This window comes from Triturus cristatus, chromosome 9 (assembly GCF_964204655.1).
Source record: "Triturus cristatus chromosome 9, aTriCri1.1, whole genome shotgun sequence".
In the NCBI taxonomy this organism is placed as follows: domain Eukaryota; kingdom Metazoa; phylum Chordata; class Amphibia; order Caudata; family Salamandridae; genus Triturus; species Triturus cristatus.
In genome coordinates, this window is record NC_140592.1 from 1265063168 (window position 1) to 1265086175 (window position 23008).

The 23008-nt window shown below is 45.0% G+C and overlaps 1 protein-coding gene across 2 annotated transcripts in view; it reads left to right on the forward strand.

Moving 5' to 3' along the window:
• Positions 1-7736: 7736 nt before the first annotated feature.
• ARHGAP5 (Rho GTPase activating protein 5) overlaps positions 7737-23008 on the forward strand; it is a 570224-nt gene continuing 554952 nt past the window's right edge. Inside the window, exon 1 of one of the 2 annotated variants that reach the window (XM_085627412.1) lies at positions 7737-7894. The gene's annotated coding sequence lies outside the window, so the exon portion shown is untranslated. The remainder of the gene's footprint in view (positions 7895-23008) is intronic. The other variant, XM_085627411.1, reaches the window with a different exon arrangement.

Sequence of the window (23008 nt, forward strand, 5' to 3'; positions counted from 1 at the left end):
TTGAAGAAAGCCACGAAAACAGAGGCCATTCTGAAAAACCCGACTCCCCTATTGTGGCATGCATTTAACGATCTGAAGAATGCCTTGACCTCCGATCCCGTACTAGTTAGTCCGGATTACACACAACCCTTCCTCCTTCAGACAGATGCTTCAGAACAGGGTTTAGGGGCAGTACTGTCACAGAGGGACCACGAGGGGAACGAAAGACCCATCCTGTACCTCAGCAGGAAACTGTTTCCTCGAGAACGGAATTATGCCGTCGTGGAGAAAGAAGCTTTGGCGATTAAATGGGCAGTGGACAGTCTCCGTTACTACCTAGAAGGACGTGACTTTACCATCTTCACCGACCACGCCCCCCTTGAGTGGATGGCCCGGAACAAGGGCCACAATGACCGTGTCCTGCGGTGGTTCCTGGCCCTCCAACCATACCGCTTCAAAACAGTACACCGAAAAGGCACAGAACAGGGTAACGCGGACTTCCTCTCTCGCTATCCCCTATCCACACCGGATACAAGAAAGACAGCTAGGGAAAGGGAATGTAACGGAGACCCCCTACCTCGGATCGGGCCCCCCTTCCTTACCCTGTCCAGGGAATCCTTTCCGCTCAATCCTCCCTGTTCGGACAGTCCATCCAAGCTTTCATCCACAGCCTCGGTGACCCCAGGAACCCCGCCCCTCTTTCTCTTACAGGAGCCAATCCCGAACAGCGACCCACCGGAAGGACAAACCCTGATTCCCGGAAGTCCCTCCTACCCGTTCCCCGCCGGGGACAGAAAAGCCGGAAGACAGGAAGCAGAAGTCGTCGAAGGATCGTGGAAGGAGAGTCCGGCAGGAGATACGACGAAAGGAGAGGACGAGAGCGGCGAACCAGAAGAGTGGTCGGAAGACTGGTGGAGTCCCCCGGAGGAGGCTGAAGAGCGGCCGTAACTCGGATGAGAGTTACGGCGGAGCCCGTGAGTACCAGTTTTCTTCCAGTATAGCACTCTAAAGCACCCGTGTGTACCTTGGGTTCTTTGTACATAGATGTATATAGTCTCTCTCCTGTTAGCACCCCTGCACACTAGTAGGATCTCTCAGTATCCATTGTACAGCACCTCACGCTTTGTACATAGTATCCCACTCAACCCCCTTTCCGAACACCCATCTTTCCTCGACTTGTCCTTCTTTCTCTTTGTCCCTTCTCCTCACACCCCCTCCTCTTTATCACTCCCCGGTGAAGGTTACGGCAGCGACATAGACTGTCCGCAGGTCTAACGGCTCCCTCTGTGTTTTTGTCTCATTGCCCTCCGAGGTGTCCGTCCTTCCCCCTTCCTGGGACCAACGTCGGCGACTTGGACAGCAGAAGACCTTCGGTGACGACGACCGCAACCGACGGGATCCCACATCGCTTCCACCCCCTCCTACAGAAGGCCCGCATTCTATCCTGTTGCACACCGTACCTTGGACTCAATAAAGTAGACTATTGCACACTATATACGGCCTCCTTGCCTGCTTTTCCAGCCCGCCAAATCCCAAAGATCACAGGTGTTCCCTGTCGTGGGCTTACGGAATAGTCGTGTTTCTAAGCAGTTGTTAACCACCAAAATCTCCAGGTCCAAGAAAAAGACGGACTTATCACTGATGTTATGAGTAAAGTGCAAATTGATCTCATTATTATTTAAGTTTGTGATAAAAGCTTCAGCACTTATTCTGTCACCACGCCAAATCAGGAACAAATCGTCTATGTATCTGACCCATTTGATTACATGATTTGTTAGGATGTCACCATATGATGCCTTAACAATCACTTCCTCCCACCATCCCATATGGAGGCAAGCATAACTGGGAGAAAAGCTTGCCCCCATAGCCACCCCTCTCACTTGTTGGTAAATCTGGGTCTGGATGTGGAAGTAATTGTTATTCAAACAAAATTCTGTTAGGCTAATCAACATCTTGTTATGGTTATTGAACTGTATGGGATGCCTATCCAGGAAATACTTCAGTGCTCTTATCCCATCCTTATGATGTATGCTGGTGTATAAATTTGATACATCTATAGTTATTAAAAGATAATCGCTACACCATTGACACTGTTGTAATTTTCTTTAAAAATCTGTAGTGTCCTGCACAAAAGATGGGAGGGCTCTCACAAAGTCCTGTAAAAATGAGTCAATATATAACGATACATTTTCTAACAAACTTTGTTTAGCCGAAATTATCGGTCTTCCTGGTGGCTTGTTAATGTTCTTAAGTATTTTTGGGATGAAGTAAATCACAGGCATAACCAGATAGTCCTTTTTGAGGAATTTGTACTCATCTTGGTTTAATAGGCCTGCACTTTTCCACGCCAATAGTCGTTTAAAAAGTTCATTTTGTGCTGCAATGGTTGTTATCTTATTGCTGATTTAATAGCATGTCCTATCATTGAGTTGCATGTGTGCTTCCTCCAAATATATTTCCTTAGCCCGGGGCACCACATTGCCCCCTTTATCTGAATTTCTTATCACCAGGGAGTCATTTGATTGTAATTTTTTGATAAGTTGGTAATACTGGTGTTGGCACGCTTTTTGATGTATAAGTATATGTAAACATTTGCATGTTGTTTTACCGGATTCATTTTGAAACTGACTTTTGTAGGTTAATTTGCCTAATTTTGTGAGTGCTGAGTTTCTCATCCAAGTGTTTCTTCTTGCCTTACCAAGTGCCTCATCATGGGAGTGCTGAATTTCTTTTAGTTTGGAGTGTAAAGCAAAACAGGGGTTTGTAGGGCTTTATGTGATCGGAGGTATGTTAGTTGATTATAAGTGCATTGATCAGACCCCCCAGGATATAGCGGCATGGATTCGCAAATTTAGCGGCACAAATATGGAAATTTAGCGGCACAAATATGGAAATTTAGCGGCATTTTTGCGGCACTTTATTTTACTCATAATCATTCATTTTCAGCCTTAAATCAATGGAAACTCTTTTAGCAGAGTATTCTACTTTGAATAGGCAACCTGGAATATGGAACACTGGAAGCAGCTCACAGGTGAAGGCTGTTATCCTTTGGAAATGCAATTCTCCATTCCTGGTCCCATCAGCCCCTCGGACAGACTCCCATCTAATCCCCGCGCTGCACTCATGTTATGAGAGCAGCGCGGAGATTAGCCTGAGCGGGCTGGAAAGACGCTCCGCTCAGACCAGGGAGTCTGTGGGATTTCTCCAGCCTGGCTGTTCAAGGCAACTGGCCTGGAGATACCTAAGAACGCATGTGTGTTTGGCCGGCCTGAGACTGCCAGCCAAACACATATGCTCACTCTGGGAGTGCCCATAGCGCTCCTCCTCCCCCTCCCATGCCTCAGCCCTGCCCCTCCCTACAGCTCTGGCTCAGAGCCTGCAAATGAAAAATAAAACTATGCTAGAACATAGTTTTATTTTTCATTTGCAGGCTCTGAGCCAGACAGTGGGGCGACGCTCTTCTGCCATTGCGGAGGAGCCGCCGCTGAAGTGCAATTATTGTGATCGGCTGCACTGTCCGTTATGCACCTGGAGCACCCAGTTAAAAGTGTGCCAACAAGTGACATCAAGACGATTAACTTCTTGCCACTACTTACCCTTATAAGATCAAAACCAGATGGAGGTGCAAATATGCCGATCGATAGCATGGGTTGGATTGCAAAGGTTCTGCACTATTTTGCTGCAACCACAAAACACTTTTTACTGTAGATTTTCCTATTTCCAGTTGTACTCAATACTAGCAGATTGCTTTACAGGTGGCTTCATATGCATCATATGCATCAAAATGATTGCTATAGCAGGTTTGCATTTTCATTTTTGAGAGGGAACCACTCAGAATCGACCTTCTCACAGTTTCCCGGTGTCTGCCCTCTTCCCAGGCATCATACAACAGGAAGCTTACAGCTGCACTGCCTTTAAAAGATATCTTGTAGCAAGATCATAAATCACAGTCAGCTTGTCACAGGCACAGGTGTATAAATTTACTTTTCACTTTCTAGAGATGGGTTGTACATTTCCGATTTTGCACGCACTTTTGTAAAAATTGCGGCATTTTTACAAAAGTGCCGATTTCGCGGCAAACCGTGAAATCCTGGAGGGTCTGATTGATGAATGATGAACAACTTGTTACATTGTAGCCTGCCTGAGCCCAGATTGACTTGAGCCAGCCCAAAGCCTGATGCGTGGTACTTGGCAGGACTGACTCTGCAGCAGTACCACCCTTCACTGCCTTTGATGTAGCTTCAAAGAGACTCCTTGCAGGTCTTTCATAGTCTCATCATGTCAAAACTGAAGGATTTTCAATATTATATACAACGTAGACATAGTTGTTGCTCATTTATCTTATGCAACTAACAACCATTGACAAATCCAATAGTCCTTGCTTGTAGGTATGTTACTTGCTGTATATATCTGGATGCAGTGACAGAAACAATAAAACACCAATTGGACAGCGCACTATGCTAAGCACTGGTTTTTAGCCTAGGTGTTTTTAAGCCACGCCCATAATTACATAGGCCCCACCACTTCAAGAGCCCCCCCTCCCCAGTTTTTTCATCCCTCTAAAAGCCCTATTTACACTCCAACAGACTTGATTCAGACAGGAGACTAACAATTGTTTAAGCCAAAAATGGCTTGATTTCAGCTGTCTACCGGCTAAATTTGACTCTGCTTCAATAGAAGCCAATAATGAACATGGAAACCTATTTCTATTCCCCCACCGCACCAACCTCCCTTTCCTTACGACAATCACAGAAAACAGTGTGGCGAAATAACTTTCCCTTCACATTAGGAATAACAACCTCCTCGACCAATTCCAATCTGGTTTCATGCAAGGCTGTAGCACTGAAACTGCCCTGCTTCAAGTGATCGACGATGCCCTGCGGATACTTGATTCTGGTGTGTCTTGTCTCTTGATTCTTCTTGACCTATCCGCAGCCTTTGTCACGATCAACCACAAAACTCTTCTGAAAATTCTAAAACAAAGAATGAGTTTTAAAGGCACAGTTCTCAAATGGTTCGATTCATTCCTTTCGGATAGATCTCAAATGATCAACATAGGAAACGCTCTCTCTACTCCAATGTCTGTTGGACAAGGCGTCCCTCAAGGCTCTATCCTCGCACCCACTTTGTTCAATCTCTACATGGAGCCATTGGAAAATCTCCTTAAAAAAGCGGGGAAATTATCGCCTCTATGCAGATGACACCCAAATCTACCCTTTTGTTTTAAAGATATCTTTATTGGCATTTTGTTATAAGACATTACCTTACTTACTAAGCAATAAATAAAACAGCAGTAAATTAACATGACATTTCAAATTACTTTTTGTTTGGGCATGTGAGGTGCAATATCTGGCCATGGTGTACCACAATCATGTATTTTGTGGGCAGTGGACAGTGTGAAGGTATTAAAGGACCTCTTAGTGGCCACCCGTGCCCACCTGTCTGTCTCCATATAACTCTGAACTGTTATAGTCTACTTGCTCCTCGAATCTTGGGTGTGCTATGTGTCTTTTCCCTCAGGCCTTGCAGTTGGGCAGGGAGTGTTGTATAGCTCTCCGCTAATTCCGTTTAGCAGGCATGCCGTAGATATCATTGACTAACTACGTTTTTAAGATAGGAAAACAACTTCAAACCTGAAACAGTGCATGCGGGGGCCCATAGCTATAACAGTATGTGGGTTGGAGTGATTGAGCCACTAAACTAGTTTCAGAACAGGGTGGGCCCAGCTCATGCCTATATCAAGCAGGGCCACATGTTCCGCACCTGAGCGCAAGGGGGGAAGAAATGGGGAAGCAGTCAGGGGCAGCGCGCTAAGTACACTCGACTCGCAGGTGGCATCCCGCCATCGCCTTCTCAGTGTCTTATTCCATATGCGAACCACTGTTATAGTCTTCACTAATAGGATGACTCGGGTGGTCCCAAGCAAGCAGCGTGTCCCTCTAGGACTCCGCGATTGGGCGCTGACGTAAGCCTCTCGATTCCTTCCTACTCAGCGCTCTACCCTCCACAGCAACTCATCTAGATACCTCTTGAGTCCAGACGTTAAATTGTGGTCCCATGGCTAACTTTCACGTCATTGCAATTTGCCTCTTGGCCAGCACCAGGAACAAGTCTATAAATCTGTTCTCAAGTTAGCAAATAAGTAGAGAAGCTGGGGCAGCATGACCATTTTGGTCAGGGAGACTCTGGCCATCAGTGGAAGCCGCAATGAGCTCCAAAAGGCAACGCTAGAGTGGAGTGAGTGGAGGGCCCCACCCAGGTTGCCCTCCCTCATGTTCTCCAGCGAGTGAAATATTCAGATACCCAGTAATATTTAAAGGTACTAGGAGTCAAGTTATGTACCTCTGGGAGCTCATGCGGAATAGGGGAAGGTCCGGCCACCCAGAGGCCCGAGAGAGACCCTAAGTCGTTTAATAGCTCAGAGGCAGTTTCCGCCCCCTCACCGCGTCCCCCAGGCAGATCAACACATCATCTGCATATAGGGAAATCACATATGTTCTGCCACTCAGCATCAATGCCAGGCCCACCCCACCCCGGCGAAAAAGCGTGGCCAGCGGTTCAACTGCCAGCGCGAGCAGGAGTGGGGATAGAGGGCATCCCTGGTGGGTGCCGCGTGATATGCTGTACTGCGGGGATATAGTCCTGCCAGTCTTAACTTGTGCCGTGGAGAGAGTATATATCAGTTTAACCCACTTTAACCAACCCGCCCCCAGCCCCATTTTCTGCATGACATCCAGCAAGTAGTCCCAACTCACCGTATCAAACGCCTTTTCCAGGTCAACTGAGACTAAGGCAGCTTGCGCGAGAGTCCGCACGTCTGAATGGGAAAGCACTGAATATAATCTGCATAGGTCATATGAAAAATTGGAGGAGGGGATTAACCCGTTCTGAGTGGTATGGACCAAGTGGGTCATATGTGTAAGTAGTCTGAGTGCCAGGACTTTAATTAATAATTTAAAGTCGGTGTTGAGCAAAGGCGAGACCTATTGGCTATGCCAATCCATCTTTTAATTAGCCTGATTGTATTTGTTACTCGTTAGTGTGTAATTTTCCTTATGGAACGTACTTGGTTTTATTGTGAAGCGCTCTGACACCTTTGGGTAAAGTCTGTGCTATATAAAACTGCATTAAATAAATATGTTTTCATATGCTAAAATCTTGGTAGCAGGGCAGGCGTCGACTGCACTGCAAGAGGGTCAGTCTTACACGAGGCCAGCAGCACCACTGCGCATGCGCATCCTCACCGCGCATGCCCATTGAGACCAGGAGGACGGCCCCTGGCCTGGCCGCAGCAAGGTCACGCGACCACAACACTGAACCCACGCGCGCCTCCTTTCACAGCGCACGGCAGTTTAGAATATACTCGCAGCGTGAAAGAAATGTTCGCCAGAGACTGATACTGGCCGTTAGTTCACAGAATCTGTCCGTTAGTTCACAGAATCTGGCCGTCGTTTCAAACTGAAGCCCACTGACCGTTATTACACCTTAACTGACGTGCTACGGCGTCAAATAAAGCAGAGCTTCAAGGCAGCCAGGTGATCCCAGCCAATCAAAGAAAAAATAAAATAAAATGGTCTTTAAAATATCACAGCTGGGATTGGTTGACTGGTCTTTGCTTTATGGTATTGGATGGAGAGCTCCTCACGGCTGGCCATTGGCATTTCGTCGCCTCTACTTTCCTTGCTGATTGGCGGAGGAGCCCTGCCAGATGTTAATTGGCTACGGGGACTTGTTGAGTTCCGCCCTCCTTGGCATGGCGTGTAGCTGCTGCACGCCCCGCGATGGGCGGGCCTAGCTGACGTCATCGCTGGGAAGCAGAGTCCGGGAGGGGGTCTGCCCGTCGGTGTGAGTGCGCCGGCGCCCGGGCCTGAGGCAGCCGGAAGATCCCGGTCACCCGCGCACGGGACCGGAGCTGGTGAGTAGAGTCACCCCGAGGCGCGAGCACGCTTCCGGGGCTCGGGCCCACCCCCCGAGTGCCTGGTACCACAGTTCTTAGGGCCCCCCGTGTTTAGGCTCTGCCCCGTGCCACCCAGACTCCGCGCCTGCCCCTCTCAACCCAGAGCTAAAGCGCCGCCCCGTGGCCCCCGCCGGAGTGCGCCTCTTGTTGATTCATGCAGCCCTCTTTGCCCCCTGCCCCCACCGGGGCCTCCAGGGCGCGGAGTGACTCACCTGTCAGCAGGTTGCACTCTTCCAGCGCAAAGGGGCGGGTCTAAACGGCAGTTGGGAGTGGTGGAATTTCACGCGGCTCCACCCCCACATGCCCGTGGGGGCGGGTCTTGTCTGCAAGGCTCCTCCCACTCTTCTGGCTTCTGCCAAAGGTGTACTTTATCTACAGTTGTGCGGGGGCGGGTCTTGTCTGCAAGGCTCCTCCCACTGTCTTGGCTCCTCCTACTAAATGTGTACTTTCGCTACAGTTCTGCGGGGGCAGGTCTTGTCTGTACAGGCTCCTCCCACTCTGCTGCCAAAGGTGTACTTCCTCTACAGATTCGCGGGGGCGGGTCTTCTGTCCAGGCTCCTCCCACTCTTTTGTATCATCCCAGTCTGCTGCCAAAGGTGTACTTCCTCTGCAGATTCGCGGGGGCGGGTCTTCTGTCCAGGCTCCCCTCTCTGCTGTGAAAAGCTTCTCCCACTACTGTGAACAGCTGTTATCTTTGCTGTCTTTATAGATTTGGAGAGGCGGGTCTTGTCTGTTCAGTCTCCTCTCACTCTGCTCTGAAAGGCTTTTTTTCTCACCATAGATCAGTGGGGGCGGGTCTTGTTTGTTTTGCCGCCTTCCACTCTGCTGCCTCCCCTCACTCTGCTGTGAAAGGTTGTTTTCTTTGCCGTCTCTACAGATCCGTGGGTGCGAGGCTTGTCTATCCAGGTTCCTCCTACTATTTTGGCTCCTCCCACTTTGTGATGAAATGCTGCCTCCTTTGCTGTCTCTACAAATCTGCGGAGTGGGGCTTATTTGTCTGCTCTGTGAGGGCGGGGCTTGGCTGTCCAGTCCCCTCCCACCCAATGTGAAAGTCTGGCTCCTTCTGCTGTGTCCCCAGAAATCTGCTGGGCTGATCTTGTCTGTTCAGGCTCTTCCCTCTCTGATGGTTCTTCCAACACTGATGTGAAAGGCTGAGTGGCTCCTTGCTGTACCCCTGGTATCTTTTGGCGTGGGGCCTGGCTGTCCAGTCTCCACTCACTGCAGTGCAAGGCCGAGTGACCCCTGGCTCTCACCCTATATCTCTGCAGGGGTAGGTCTTACCTGGCCTCCATCCCCTTCACTGGTCTCTGGTTCTACCAGATGATTGTATGTGCCTGGGCTACCCTTGCGCACGTTGCTTTGCAGAGTTGTCGTCAGGCTAGTACTGCTAGAGTTCCCTCTGTATGTCTCTGCATGAAATCTTTAATAGGTGAACAATTCATAGTTAAAAAAACCGAAAACTTAGTTTTTCTTATTTAAAAAGTACAATCTAGATGCAAACATTGATTTGCTAATCAATGGGGAATTTTAAAGTTATAAACTGATATCACCTTTTTGTAGTGACTCGTTTATTGCATACAAATGTCGCCGTAATTGTTGTATAAACATATCATTACATTTTAGATGGCTAATATGTCCGAAGTTTGTGTCTGGCCCAGGATTAAGATTAATCCCATCTTCCCCTTTTTTATTATTTTTTTATGACGCAAAAGGCCTTTCTTCAATTACATCAACTCTTGATTTGTTCCCCAGAATTGGACAATCGTAAAACTTTATAGAAACTACCTTTTAGTGAAGCTAATACAGCTGTGGAAGAAGTTTTCTGCTATTTTTTGCGCCGGGAAATGTAGAAGTAGCCATATGAGCAGTTTCGTTATATACAATATTCATTATTGCCTACAAGTTTTGTATATTTATATATGTGTGAGATAACTAAATAAAATACTGATACGTTTAGCTTTTGATTGCAGTGAGGAGGTCTCTAAAAAATGCTAACTATAATTTAAGTTTGCACTGTGGCAGCCAGGAGAATTTTGTGATTATTTATTGTATTACATTTGAGGTTTCCTTGCAATTTTATACATTCTAATAGATTGAAGGAGTAATATTACATTTGAGTATTTGCAGCATAGTTCCACCTTTCTATTTGGGGTTCAGGGCTCCTCCCCAAACGGTCTACGTGTCTGGTCTGTGGGGTTGGGTCATGCTTGGACTTAGCAGCTAATGCCACACTGTGCCGAGCTACCATTAGGTTATTAATGCACATCTACTAGGTTTCTCATCCCTCTAAGCTCGGCGTTGCACCTTGCTTCGCAGGGGGAATGCGAGGCTAATTCACCCTCTTCCATGTCTAGTCTCCACACTTAGCACAGTTTTTGGATCAGCTGTAGTGGTCAAGTGCTAGTCCCCAGCACAACTGAAGATGAGACTTGGCTTCACCCCACCTTCTTTTATGTTTGGGCCTGGTTTCAACCCCCAAAGCCTGTGCTCCATCCACAGCTTGAAAATGGGGCTTTGCTTCCGCTTGAACTTCGGACATGGATTTGTCTGCCCAAGGGCGCCTTACCTACCATAACTCGAAGTTGGTTCTTTGCTGTTTGTTATTAATCTGCTTAAAGAGCAGGACAGAGGTATTCGGGCATTGATTACCTGACTGTTGTAACAACTCATTGGATATGAAGAAGCATTATATCCCCTTTTTATGTCTGAACTTTGAGACCGCTTTAGCTGTCTTGCCAGACTAACTGAAAACAAGCATTTACAATGCAATGGTCTCGGCAATATTATAGGTAGAGCTATTGGTATTGCTCATTATTTTTTTTATCATTTTTGTATCCCTAAATAAATGGCATTGTCATTTCTATTGGCATTAGCTTTTTTTTTTGCATATGTGATACCTATTGCATTAGCAGAGAGAGAGTGAGGTAGTGAGAGAGAGAGAGGTAGATAGAGGGTGAGGTAGTGAGATAGAGAGAGTGAGGTAGTGAAAGAGTGAGGTAGCGAGGGAGAGGGATGTTGTGAGGTAGTGATATATAAGCCTAGAGTGATGTTGTGATGTAGTGAGATAGAGAGAGAGAGAGGTAGTGAAAGAGAGAGTGAAAGTGAGTTAGTGAGATAGAAACAGTGAGGTAGTGAGATAGAGAGTGATTGAGGTAGTGAGTGAGAGAGAGTGATGTAGAGAGAGAGAGAGTGAGTTAGTGAGAGAGAGTGATTGAGAGTGAGGTAGTGAGAGAGTGAGGTAGTGAGAGAGTGAGGTAGTGAGAGATAGTGAGGTAGTTTTAGAGAGAGAATCAACTACATAGACATATAGACCTAGTCACATAGATGTAGACATACACTATGTCATTGATCTACACATACAGAGCCACCCATACACACATACAGAGCTACTCACACACATATACAGAGCCACATACATACACAGTCACCCACATACAAATACAGAGCCACCCAACATACATTATGAGGCATATGCGGAGCTGCATACAGCTTCAAATTAAACCAGATCATTTACAGGCAACCGTTAACAGCAAAGTGTACCACGGCCCAGCGGGTTCGGCTGTGGTGCGCCGTTGGGAGAGGATGTGATGGAATTCCGGCGATGGGCAATGCCGCCAGACCTGTGAAAAGGCACCTCTGGCATGTCGGCACTGCGCCTGCAGATGCTGAAGCAAGTAATTAATCAGCTTTACAGGCCAGGGCCTTACCACCCTGCATTCGCCTGATCTCGGAGCTAAGCAGGCCTGGGCCTGGCTAGTACCTGGATGGGAGACCTCCAGTTGCTGGAAGCTCGAGTTTTGGTTTCGATATTAAAGTGAGTTAATAAAGAAATGCCCGGGTCTGGATGTGCGTGTGCATGTGTCTGGTGGGGAGCCTCGGCCCGGTCTTTATGCCTCCTGTCTGGAGGGAGTGGCCCTGAGCCAGGCCTGGGAAGGAGCCAGTCCCGAGGCTCCCTGGCTGCTTGTACCTGCCCATCGTGAGGTGAGGGCGCGGCGGTTCGGCGCTCGCTGCTGACATCTGCGGTCACTGCAGGTCACACTTCAGGATCAACTCCCAGCCCTCCTCCTGCCGGGGTTAGTATATTGAGCACCATCGCTCTGGGTCATAGTGACACCAGCTGTTTGTAGCACCTAGAAACAGCAGAGGTGCTATACCAGCCGCTCTCTGTGTAATTACACAGTCTACGACCGGAAATATATGGCCACAAAAGACGTCTGCATTTCCCAAAAGGTGGTATTGACAGCCCGGGGGGTTGAAACATTACAGCCCCCTGCTGCCGATAAGGACCGGACGGCCCCGGGTCATCAGGACGCAGTGCTAAGTGATGTTTGTTTACCAGCACTGTGCATTCTGGGAGTTGTGGTTCTGCTGCGTTCGGTTGGATCAATTGAAGTAAGGTCCCTGGATCCAGTGAAAGAAATGCCCGGGTCTGGATGTGCGTGCGCATGTGTCTGGTGGGGAGGTCCCTCTCTCTCAGATATAAGTCAGGATTTAGTCGTCAACTGTTGGGGGTCACAAAAATAGGAAAGGGGTCCTAGGTACAAAGGTATTCCTTGCTTCCATCCACTCTTCCTGTGTCTTGCATCGGAAGCTCTGGGACGCAATGGCCCAGAATTAAGAGGTGGGCAATCCACTGAAAGTTTGGACCAGGCTCGAGCCTGAAGCTCGGCTCTGGCTCGGCTTGAGGCCCTGTTGGAACCTCGAGACCACGACGAGCCGAGCCGAGCTTTCATGTGCCTTTTGCCTCTTCCCTCCTTCTTCCTGGTCCTGGATGTTGCGGTTAGGGCCAGAGCTGCGGACTTCGGAACTTGGCAGCCAGGGTTGAGTCTCGGCAGCGCTCAACATCCTGTGATTCTGGGCAAATCACCTAACCTCCCCATCTCTATAAACAAAGAATGGTGGCCACGTGTAATGTAAGTGTTGGCAATGGAAAGTACCTGCGTTTCGAGTTTTTACAAAATACAAACTACAGCAAAATGCACATAGGTAAAAACAGATCTTTAGCATAAGAGAAGATAAACAGATAGCTATTTACTGGCTGCTTTGTACAACGTGAACCCAGAAAGGGTGGATAAATCGCGGCTTCCCCTCTTAAATTGTGTGAACTTAGGCAAATATTTATTTTCACCAAAACTCTCTTCCCTTCATAATCACCTATTAAAGCACTTTCAAATAGGTGCGTTCAGAGTATGCTATTGTTGCTCTATAATATTCTGGGCCACGTACAGTGTTTATATGACCCATATCCTGCCACTTATTTCAGTAATGGTTCATGTTTAAAAATTATCCCTTTATGTAGTTCTTGGCGCGGTTTCATAACGTGAGGTATCAATGGCAAAGTTTCTACATCTTTAAGAAATGCACTGTTTTAAATTTTGAAGGGACTTGATCACATTTTACATGATGTGTGTTGTACGAGTTACATCGCAGCCATTTTCAGGGCTGGGCTCGTGCACAGGCTCGAAGATCCGAGCCAGAACCTTGACTCGGCTCTGGTTCGGCTCTCCCTGTTCATTTGTTGGCTCGCCCACCTCTTTCCGGAGTGCTCAAGCCTGGCCGGGTCCACGGCTATCGGTGAGTGAGACTCTCGCCTCCTCTCCCCGTTCTGCTGGCTGCCAGCGCTCCCTTTCCCAGACCACGGATGCAAGATTTTTCCAGTACTACGGCCAAGTGTGGTGTGATGGGGACCCCGCTCTTCGGAGTGTATGGTCCTCGGGGAGCCCCGCGGATGGGGCAGCTAGCAGGGCAGGGCGGGGCGCAGGCTGGGAGCGTGAGAGAGGGGACACGGAGTGTGAGAGAAATTAGAAAGAGAGAAAGTCAGGGGGTTCGGTGGGAAGAAGAAGGAAAACAAAGACGTGTGAGAGAAATTAGGAAGAGAGAAAGTCAGGGGGGATTCGGAGGGAAAAAGAAAAACAGGCAGGCTGGGAGCGTGAGAGAGGGGACACGGGAGTGTGAGAGAAATTAGAAAGAGAGAAAGTCAGGGGGTTCGGTGGGAAGAAGAAGGAAAACAAAGACGCGTGAGAGAAATTAGGAAGAGAGAAAGTCGGGGGATTCGGAGGGAAAAAGAAAAACAGGCAGAGCAAAAGGCAAGCACACCACTGCCTTTCTCCGAGGCAAAGCAGAAATGCCTCGGAGAAACGCAGCGGCTGTTTCAGATTCGGGGGCGTGTTTCTTTTTCTCTCCTCTTGCCATTGGCAGGAGGAGAGAAAAACACGCCTAAAAAAGGGCGTTGCTAAAAAGTGGAAAGAACAGCAAAAACATGCCCCCGAATCTGAAAAAGACGGAGCCTATTTGGAGGGACGGCTCTCTCCTCCAATGGCTGGCCTCCGTTTAGGAAGCCAGCCAATGGAGGAGAAGCAAAAAGAGAGGCGGGCTAAGTAGCCACTCTAGGAAACATTAAATCTCCGACTTCCGGTTCTGCCTTCGGCAGACCGGTAGTCCTCGACCTAAAAATCTGAGCTAATGTGCATTCATGGTGGTGGTTTTGGTCAGTGGTCTTTGTCGATTGTTCTCTTAAATTGTCACATTACTATTGGCGGCCATCACTCTTGAGTATTCAGAAATCAAAAACTTCAAAACCACAACTGCGGACTGTAAGTACTGCACCTCACTCCTCGTTTCAGCAAATCAAGATCCTGTTCCAGCCGTTGTTTGGTATCACTGTCCAACTGCAGAATAATAATATCCAAGAGTGCTTGGGTGCACTGAGAGAGATGTTCTACTCCAAATAATATTTCAGGCAGTATTTATAAATCTTCATTTTTATTTAATAATTTTCCTTTTTTTGTATACTTCTTCCCAAGAAATTCATAAGTGTACATCAGTCACCCAGCCAGCCAACGCATTTCGTTCAAAATATCTTTTTTGAACTTCATTATGGGTCATGTATATCTTATTTATGAAATATCCATATATCTCTTTGAATCCGTATTTATTCCAATAGATTAATGGATAAAAGAATATTTTCGTTCAAGTAATGGTTAGTGTAGGTTCAAGAAAAGTTTTGCACCATGACTTGGTCCGTGAGTACGGGAACGGGGAAAATTTGCCTGTCATTAATGCCTTCAAGTTTCTCGTATTCCTCCTTGGTCTTTCAACTGAGTGAATGCACAAACCTGTGTGCATTACTTACATCCACCTAAAAATTGTTTCTTTCTCTTCAGGTGCTAAATTGGTTCAAAGCATGCTTTTAAATTCTTTTTTATATTATTCTTAGATGCAGGCTATTTCAATCAATCCAATCTTTATTTGATCTTGTGCGTTTATGGTTTATTTTCTTATAAACCAAATAATCACAAAACAAATAAACTACATTCCATCATAAAAGTTCATATCAAACTAATACATTTGGTTTGTAGAAAAAATAGATCATAAAAACATTCATGTATGCAAACATAGAAAAACCTAAATCAAGTCATTAAAAATCTTCATTCTATCATAAAAGCGAATTCTAAAAATGAAGCACCATTAACCTCTTTTAAAAGGGCAATTATTAAAATATCTCTTATAATCAAAAGGGGAAAACCTCTCTAATAGGATGATATTTTAAACTTTTCTTAAAAGCCAACAGAGTTTAATAGTAAAGTGCTGTATGTAGTATAGAATAATTCATGAGTGTTTTCAGAAATTTATATGGGATGTGCTAAAGCGAAATCACAGTACAGTTGCCCTACAACACTTATAAATAGAACTTTTCAGAGGCTGAGCCCCTCCATTTTCCAGGTATGTCAGCGTTTTCCTTAAGCTTAGAACATTAGTAAAACCTTTGCTACAGCATACCTTACAGTGATTTTCTTCACATCCATCAAATATTGAAATACCTTTTGTGAGTCAAACAACTGCGGTCTTAAAAATAATGTTTTCAGGTGTTTTTTCCTGTAAACAGAATACAATTTGAAGCAAAGTGTCAAAGCGAAGTGTGGACTGAATAGAGCTGTTATCACATGGACATTTCAACTTATTAGAAGCCCAAGCACCCCTAATTGGAAATGCAACCGGGTGGTGAATTATAGAGTAACGCAATAAAAAAAAGATCTATATTAAATTGCGTAATAATGAAGGGTGGGCGTAGTTCGCGAAGTAGCACTTCGCGAAGCTACGCAAAGTGAAGTTCGCACTACGCGAGCTACGCGTAGCACTTCGCGAACTGCGAAGTAACATGTTCGCACTGTGCAAGATGTTGTTTTCAATGATTGCACAGTGCGGACAAGCAACCGGCACTGTGCAATCATTGAAAATGGCATCTTGCACAGTGCGAGCTGTAGTTTTCTGCTGCTCGAGTAGATTTTTACTCGAGCTGCAGCTTTCTCAACGCGAACTGGTAGTTTCTCATCGCGAGCGGTCGCGAGCATACGCGACCCCTCGCAATGAGAAACCTGACCTTCTCGCGTTGGGAATCTCGCCGGGAGGTTTATTTTCCATGCTCGCGATCGCGAACAAGGAAAAAGTCTCGCCAGGATGTCATTTTGCTTGCTCGCGGTCGCCAACTTGACGTTGAGGACCGCGAGCAAGCAAAAAATGACCGCAGCACTACGCAACACTACGCTACGCGTGTTCGCACTGTGCTACGTGCAGTTCGCGTAGTGCGAAGTAGCGCGAACTTCGCAAACTACGCGAGCGTAGCGTAGTGCTTCGCCCAGGCCTAGTAGTAATATGAATTGAACCAGGGTACTATACCAAAACTGAGTCTAATACCTTCACATCAGTTTAGATTGAAAGACAAAAATTACAGATCGTAGGAATGTAAATGGATTTTAATATCATAAATAAATGCGAATTAATTGAGAATGATTATATAAAATTCCAATGATAGTGTGTAAGTTATATATGTGATAAAATGGAAGAATTGTGCCATGGACTTGAATGTACAGCAGTCCATGCATTGTTTTTAATGGTGGTGTTTTAGGGGGTATGTCCCTTTGAAAGCATTGTTTGCACATTTAAACTATATCCCTGTTGAAGGCCACGGCTGAAACGTTTTGGTCTCATGTCCGCACCAATAATGATAATTGAATAAAAATATTTTTTTTTATAAGGTACTGGAGCCTGGCTGTGCTGCTATTTCCTTGTCACGTGTTGACTCGAATTGGATTGGGACTGTTTTTGGAGACATTTTGACACCCTGTTCTGTGCACTCGTTCGAAGGGCATATTTTCTTTCTAAGAGCTGTGGTATATGTTCAGGGCTCTTCCACAGTTCCCTATCTGGGTTATCAAGATCCTTTATTTTGTTCCTGATATAGGCTATCCAGGTTTTTTTTGTGACCGCTCCTGAGCTAGGTAGTCTCTAAGAATTAATTGAGTAAATTAAGTCACTGTTTTAGACCCGAATGAGTGCAATAAAAACAGTAGTTTAGACTCTGAAACGGCACCCTAATTCTATGTTTATAGTGGTCTCTGGGGTTGAATGTGGTACCGCCTGGAGTCTACTCAGAAACATATTCTCCTGTTTTTGTAATAATGTATTATCCTCCCCATATTCCTGCATCATATGTTGCTGCAGCAGTTGTTGTAGCACTATGAAGTGTTAACCTTTCTTTAATCGGCCTGGTCCCTAATTTAGTCACAAATCTAAAAATCCCTTAATTATTTCTTAGCATATTGAAGCAGCTGGTTTCTCCATGATGGTTCCAGCCTCCATCTGCTGAAAACTGCAAGCCTAGATAACTAAAATGTTAATTTGAAATCTTGCTCACATTTAAATTAAAATGGGTAGATCCAGGGATGTGGAATTTAATAAAATATCTACTTGTCGATGGGGCAGATTGCTTCATAAATCTACTTGTCCTGTAACAAAATCCATTTGTCCCTTTTGTTATATGTAATGCGGCGACAAATTATGGCAGCAATCTCATGATATAAGAGCTCTGATATAGCCTCTCTGATTATGCCAGGGCTCATACCATAGTAGGGTTTGAATACGAGCCATTCTTTTACAGCCATGTTTCCGCAGATCTGCATACTGGGGCTGAAGGTAGTGGTATGCAATAGTTCCAGGGCCTGTGCAAACTTACTAACTTGCTTGTTTTAAAGGTTTTCACTCGTTTCTAATCTTTTTTCATACCGAGAAAGGTTGAAACTTTACTCCGGACAATGGCAGATGTGAAACTTCTTCCAGGGTTGGGAAAAATTTGTTGGAGGGAGAGAGAACTTGTAAACACTTAGATTTTCACGTGAGCAAATCTAGGCATGCATATTTGCTCATGCTAAAATGCAGTTCACAAATATTTCCCAGGAGTACTATTTCTTCACCTCTTCCTGTAAACTCTTGTGAATTCCCGAAAGTTGGATATGTGCACTTAATGCATGGACATATACCATGGGTACACTTTTGAGACTTACTTTAATAATTGGGCCCCTAATTAGGTCTGGCATTAACCATGACCTTTTTGTGTAAATTCTGTCTCTCTCTATTAACTGGCTTCTCTGTGAGTGACGTCATTCTGCTCTTTCACAAGGAGCATATCGGCACACAACATAGTTTTGTTCAGTGCCACGAACTACTGTGGAAATGTGTGCTTTTTGAGACCAAAAACAGTTATTACTTTTGCTAATGTTTGTTTATAATGGTGAGGACACAGCAGCTCCCACACCAATAAGGTTTTACAAAAACTATGCCAAAACAAGTCCCACATTGACGAAACCAAAAGGCTGACCACCAATTTAAGACTTGCTGGCTTTGCCAATGCTTGTTTATTTTTATGTTCCCAGTAATCTTATTGAAACTGGTTACACTGATTTTCCATTATGAATCTTCTTTGGGTAATACTAGCATGCATCAACACATTTTACTAAATGATGCTGTAAAGAAATGGTACCTAAAAGTTTACAGTAGTTTAGCTAAATGTTTTATTCCTACTTGCATTTTTTTGTGAACAATTTGTTTGAAAGCAAAGACTCCTCAATCTTGCTTTCAAGCTTCTGCAAATATTTGCATCCAATCAGTGAGCATTCTGGGAGCATAATACGCAGCATCATATTGCTAAACTTTGAAAACGTGTGTGCACATTTTTATACTGAAACCACTGTCAGTAGTGCAGTCCGAGCTTACAACATTTACTTAGAGTGCTTATCCTAATGATAAAGGCTTTGCATTAATGAACCATACATACAGGTTTGAACAGCATTAACACATGGACACAAATATTACCTTAAAAGCAGACAGTGCCCTTCCTTGATCCATAACGTGTTACTGCAATCTGGCAGCCAAAGGGTTTGTGTTGTAGGGGTTGGGCCTACTTGTCCCAAGGACAAAATACACATTAAAACTTGTTGCCCTTGACCCCAAACAATATGTCCTGGGCGTCGGGCTATAGGAATTCCCCATCCCTGGTAGATCTTCCTTTTACTTTTGCTGCACCACATAGTAAACGTTTTTCCCGGATGAATCCTTTGATTTATCCTTCCCATAAACTCAGTAAAAGTATTGCTAAATCTCTGTAGCTCATGGAGGTTAGCGATAATACAACTGCGCCATCTGCATACAAAAGGATCCGTATGGATTTTGAGCCAACTCTTGGAGTATCACCCCCAAGCAATTGCAATTTTCCATCAGTACCTTTTGATGTAAGTGGAAAAGAGAAATGGCGCTAACACATCCTTGACGCTCTCCTTTTGCTATCCTGAATGATTGTGTTAGTTCCCCCAATGGCCCATACCGTACTCTTGAAAGTAAATTATTGTACATGTAAGCTAATAGTGAAACTATGCCCTTTGGAGCCCCCAGTGAGACCATACACTTCCACAACCAACTGTGGCTTACCATATCAAATGCAAAACTTGGGGCCATAAAACACATGTATAGACTCCCTTCTTTTGCCTTGGTGCACTTCCCCATCAGAAGGTTAAGGCTGAGACACTGTTCCACAATTCCCAACCCTTTCCTAAAACTGTATTGTAAACTAGTCAATATGTTGTACTCTTCAGCCCATTGCTCTAATCTTTTTAGGATGACCCTTCTATTAGTTTGGCTGAAGAATCAAGCAAGGAAATGTGTCTAGAACACTTAGGGTCGCTTTTAAGAGCCCTTCCTAAAGATTAAAATGATTAGAGATTCAGACCAAGATGATGGTATAAAATCAGCATTCAGGACCTTAGTAAGCAGTGATGCCTACAGGGCTGGGAGGTGTTTATATGTGTCCACTGGGACACAATCGGGGGCCTTTCCCTATGGTCTTATAATTAATTCTCTAGTTACCTCCTCTAAGGAGGAGGAAATGCCAGAGGGGTCCCCCCTTCTGTATCTGATTGTGGGTGATAGAAAATTGAGGCAAAGTGATCCATCCTAGCTGCCACCAGAATCGAACAGTCCAGATTGGGTGCTGAATTCTTTTTAAGAGGAGGGGTGTTAATTGTCTGACACGAATAATGTATTATCCTTCCTTTCTGCCGCTTGTACTAGTTTTGCCCAGGTCTCCTCTTGTAACTCTTTTTTTCCTATCTTTTAATGCCTTTTAATATCATATTCTATTTTTACTGGATTGCTGAAGGATCCCTTGGATGGGAATGAAGCAACTTGATTAGATCTCTACACACACAAGAACATTTTTAATTGAACCAACCTTTAGACCACTGTTCTTTAGCCTTTATCTCCCTGGTCAGAAGTTGATTAAAGGATTTTGAAATTTGAGTGTGTGGCTTAGCATTCTGCTCATTGCCTGCATTGTCATTCAAACAGATAAGAATATGATCTAGATTTCAAGTTATCTCTGAGGTGTAGTTGGAGGGATCAACTCCTGACCATTTTATTCTAATTCATTCTGCCCGGATTGAACAATGTTTGATATTTTCTAAGTGATTACTGTTTTTTATTTAATAAGAGTAACCCTATATTTTCAGAGGCAAGAATATGATCTATATAACTCACGTTGGGGGTCACAGCTAGTACAACACATGTCTGTTGCAAACAAATTGTATTGAAATATTAGTTTGTTTAGAGCAGAACCATAAAGACAGTATTTAAAATGACCAATGTCCTCGCCCTGAGTGTCAGTAAGACGTCACACCATTTTAGTAGAGAAAGGGCAATTGGTGACATTAAAATCCCTAGCCCAAATTGTTTAAACTTTGTCGTTTTGAATTATATCGAATAAATTCTTTCTCCAGACCTTCTACCACCTCTGCACTTGAGGAATCAAAAATGTTGTTATAAAAGTTCATTATCAAAAGATCAGGATCACCATCCAAGCTTAGTAACGCAAATTAATATTATGATATCAACATTTTTTGTAATACTTGTAGGGACCAAAACGAGGAGAACTCCTTTGGTCTTGCCCATACTAAATTCAGTAGCTGTTGTAATCGGGGATGTAAATCCATGTACGTCAAATGAGTTAGTTTCCCATGTTTCTTGTAGATGTGCCTCCTTTACATATCTGGACCAGTCCTCCATTGTAGTTTTAGTAGCCAGTCCTGCTATATTCCATGAGACTAATGATAGTCTTCAGGCCATCCTTGTGATTAGCAGCTACAACTTTCCCTAAGGCTTCATGAGTTATGGTTGTTACCTGTTCATTATGAATTGATGGTATCCCCTGATGGAATAAAAGATTAGTCCTAGATGGCATGACGAGTCGGTCGTTTTGATCCAGACATTGTAATGGGGCAAATCAATTGTTTACTGGAACTTAGAAACCCTAGTAAATTGTGGCTTGAGACAGGGAGGATGGGTTCAGGTCTGTAAAAGAAACCCAGGGGTACAGCCTTTATTTTGCATTTTAAGTGCACACTTTGGAGAGTTGAGACTATGCTCAGCCAAGTATGGGTGTCTTAAAATTCAGGATTAAGCAGTCTCCCTCCAGTGTTTTCCTAAAATTCCCTATCCATTTGACTCTTTCGACCATCAGGATCTCTTCAAATATATTCACAGTGGATGTCCTTTGGCCCAACACAATATGTGGCTTTATTTTTTAATTCACCCCAAGATTTCCTTTATGTGGGTATCAGAGCAGGGACCCTCATTAGAAGCAGAGCACATGGTGTAGTGTCAGGTAGAAGAGGCATAATATCCTTAACTGGCTGTGTTCCCTTGGTAAATTACATTGCTCACATAAAGCCTTCCTGGTCCTATGAGTAGCGTCGCCTGAGATTAGGCTGCATTTAAATGGGCTTCCAAGGGAACTCTGTGATTCTATCTGTGGTGGTCTCCATTCAATTCTTGTACTATGTTCTTCTGTGAGGCCCCTGTTTGCCATGATCTCTGTACCTCCTGCTAAGACTTCACCAGGCTTTTGCACTTGTGTACAAAAAGTAGTTGTCTGTTTTTGTAACAGATCCAAAGCGTTTGACATCCCTGTTGTGAGATGATCAAGTCTTTTTAAGTTATGCCCTGTAGGGCCAGCTTTACCATATTCTCTATATTTTTAACCTCTGCATTTAATGGGCTTTGCAAGTTAGACCAGATCAGGCCCGTTGCATTGCCCTCAGTATGCACTGATGACTTTATTGGCTCCCTCTTCTTTTTAGCAGGTGCCTGCCGCAATGTTGATGTGGAGGAATTAAAGTAAGGGGCCATGTGATGCACCAGGATTAGATTTGGGCTGCGGCTGAGGCTTTGCCATTGAGGTGTTTAGTTGACATCCCCTAGATTCTTTCACTGTGGTTATGGCCACAGAAGCCGTACTCTGGAGTTGCATCTAGTCTTTCCTCCACATTAACAATCTCCTTATTTAACATGCCCATGGCTTCTGTAATTGAGCTTGAGCTAGGGGTATTATTATCTTTAGAGGCAGCTTTCAATGTGATTTTTTTTTCCCTTTTGTTATAGAGCTAAAGCAAAAGATATATTTATATTCGCATATACATGCACATACTTTCTCAGAAGCCAAATATAAAGGTGGTGGTGCGGACGCGGCCAGAAAGGGCCGCTCTTGGCCCATTCTTTCTCCGGGCGCCGCCTGCGCGTGTCCTGCACTGTATAGCTCCCTTTAGGCACTCTCCTGGCGCGTTGAACAAGGCAGCGTCTCCCCTGCTCCTGGCGATGCTGGAAGTAGTAGTCTGGGCTCCCTTCAATATCGCCAGCAACACTGTAAAATGTACTTGTTTTGTGTATACATTTAAAAAAAAATGTTTCTAT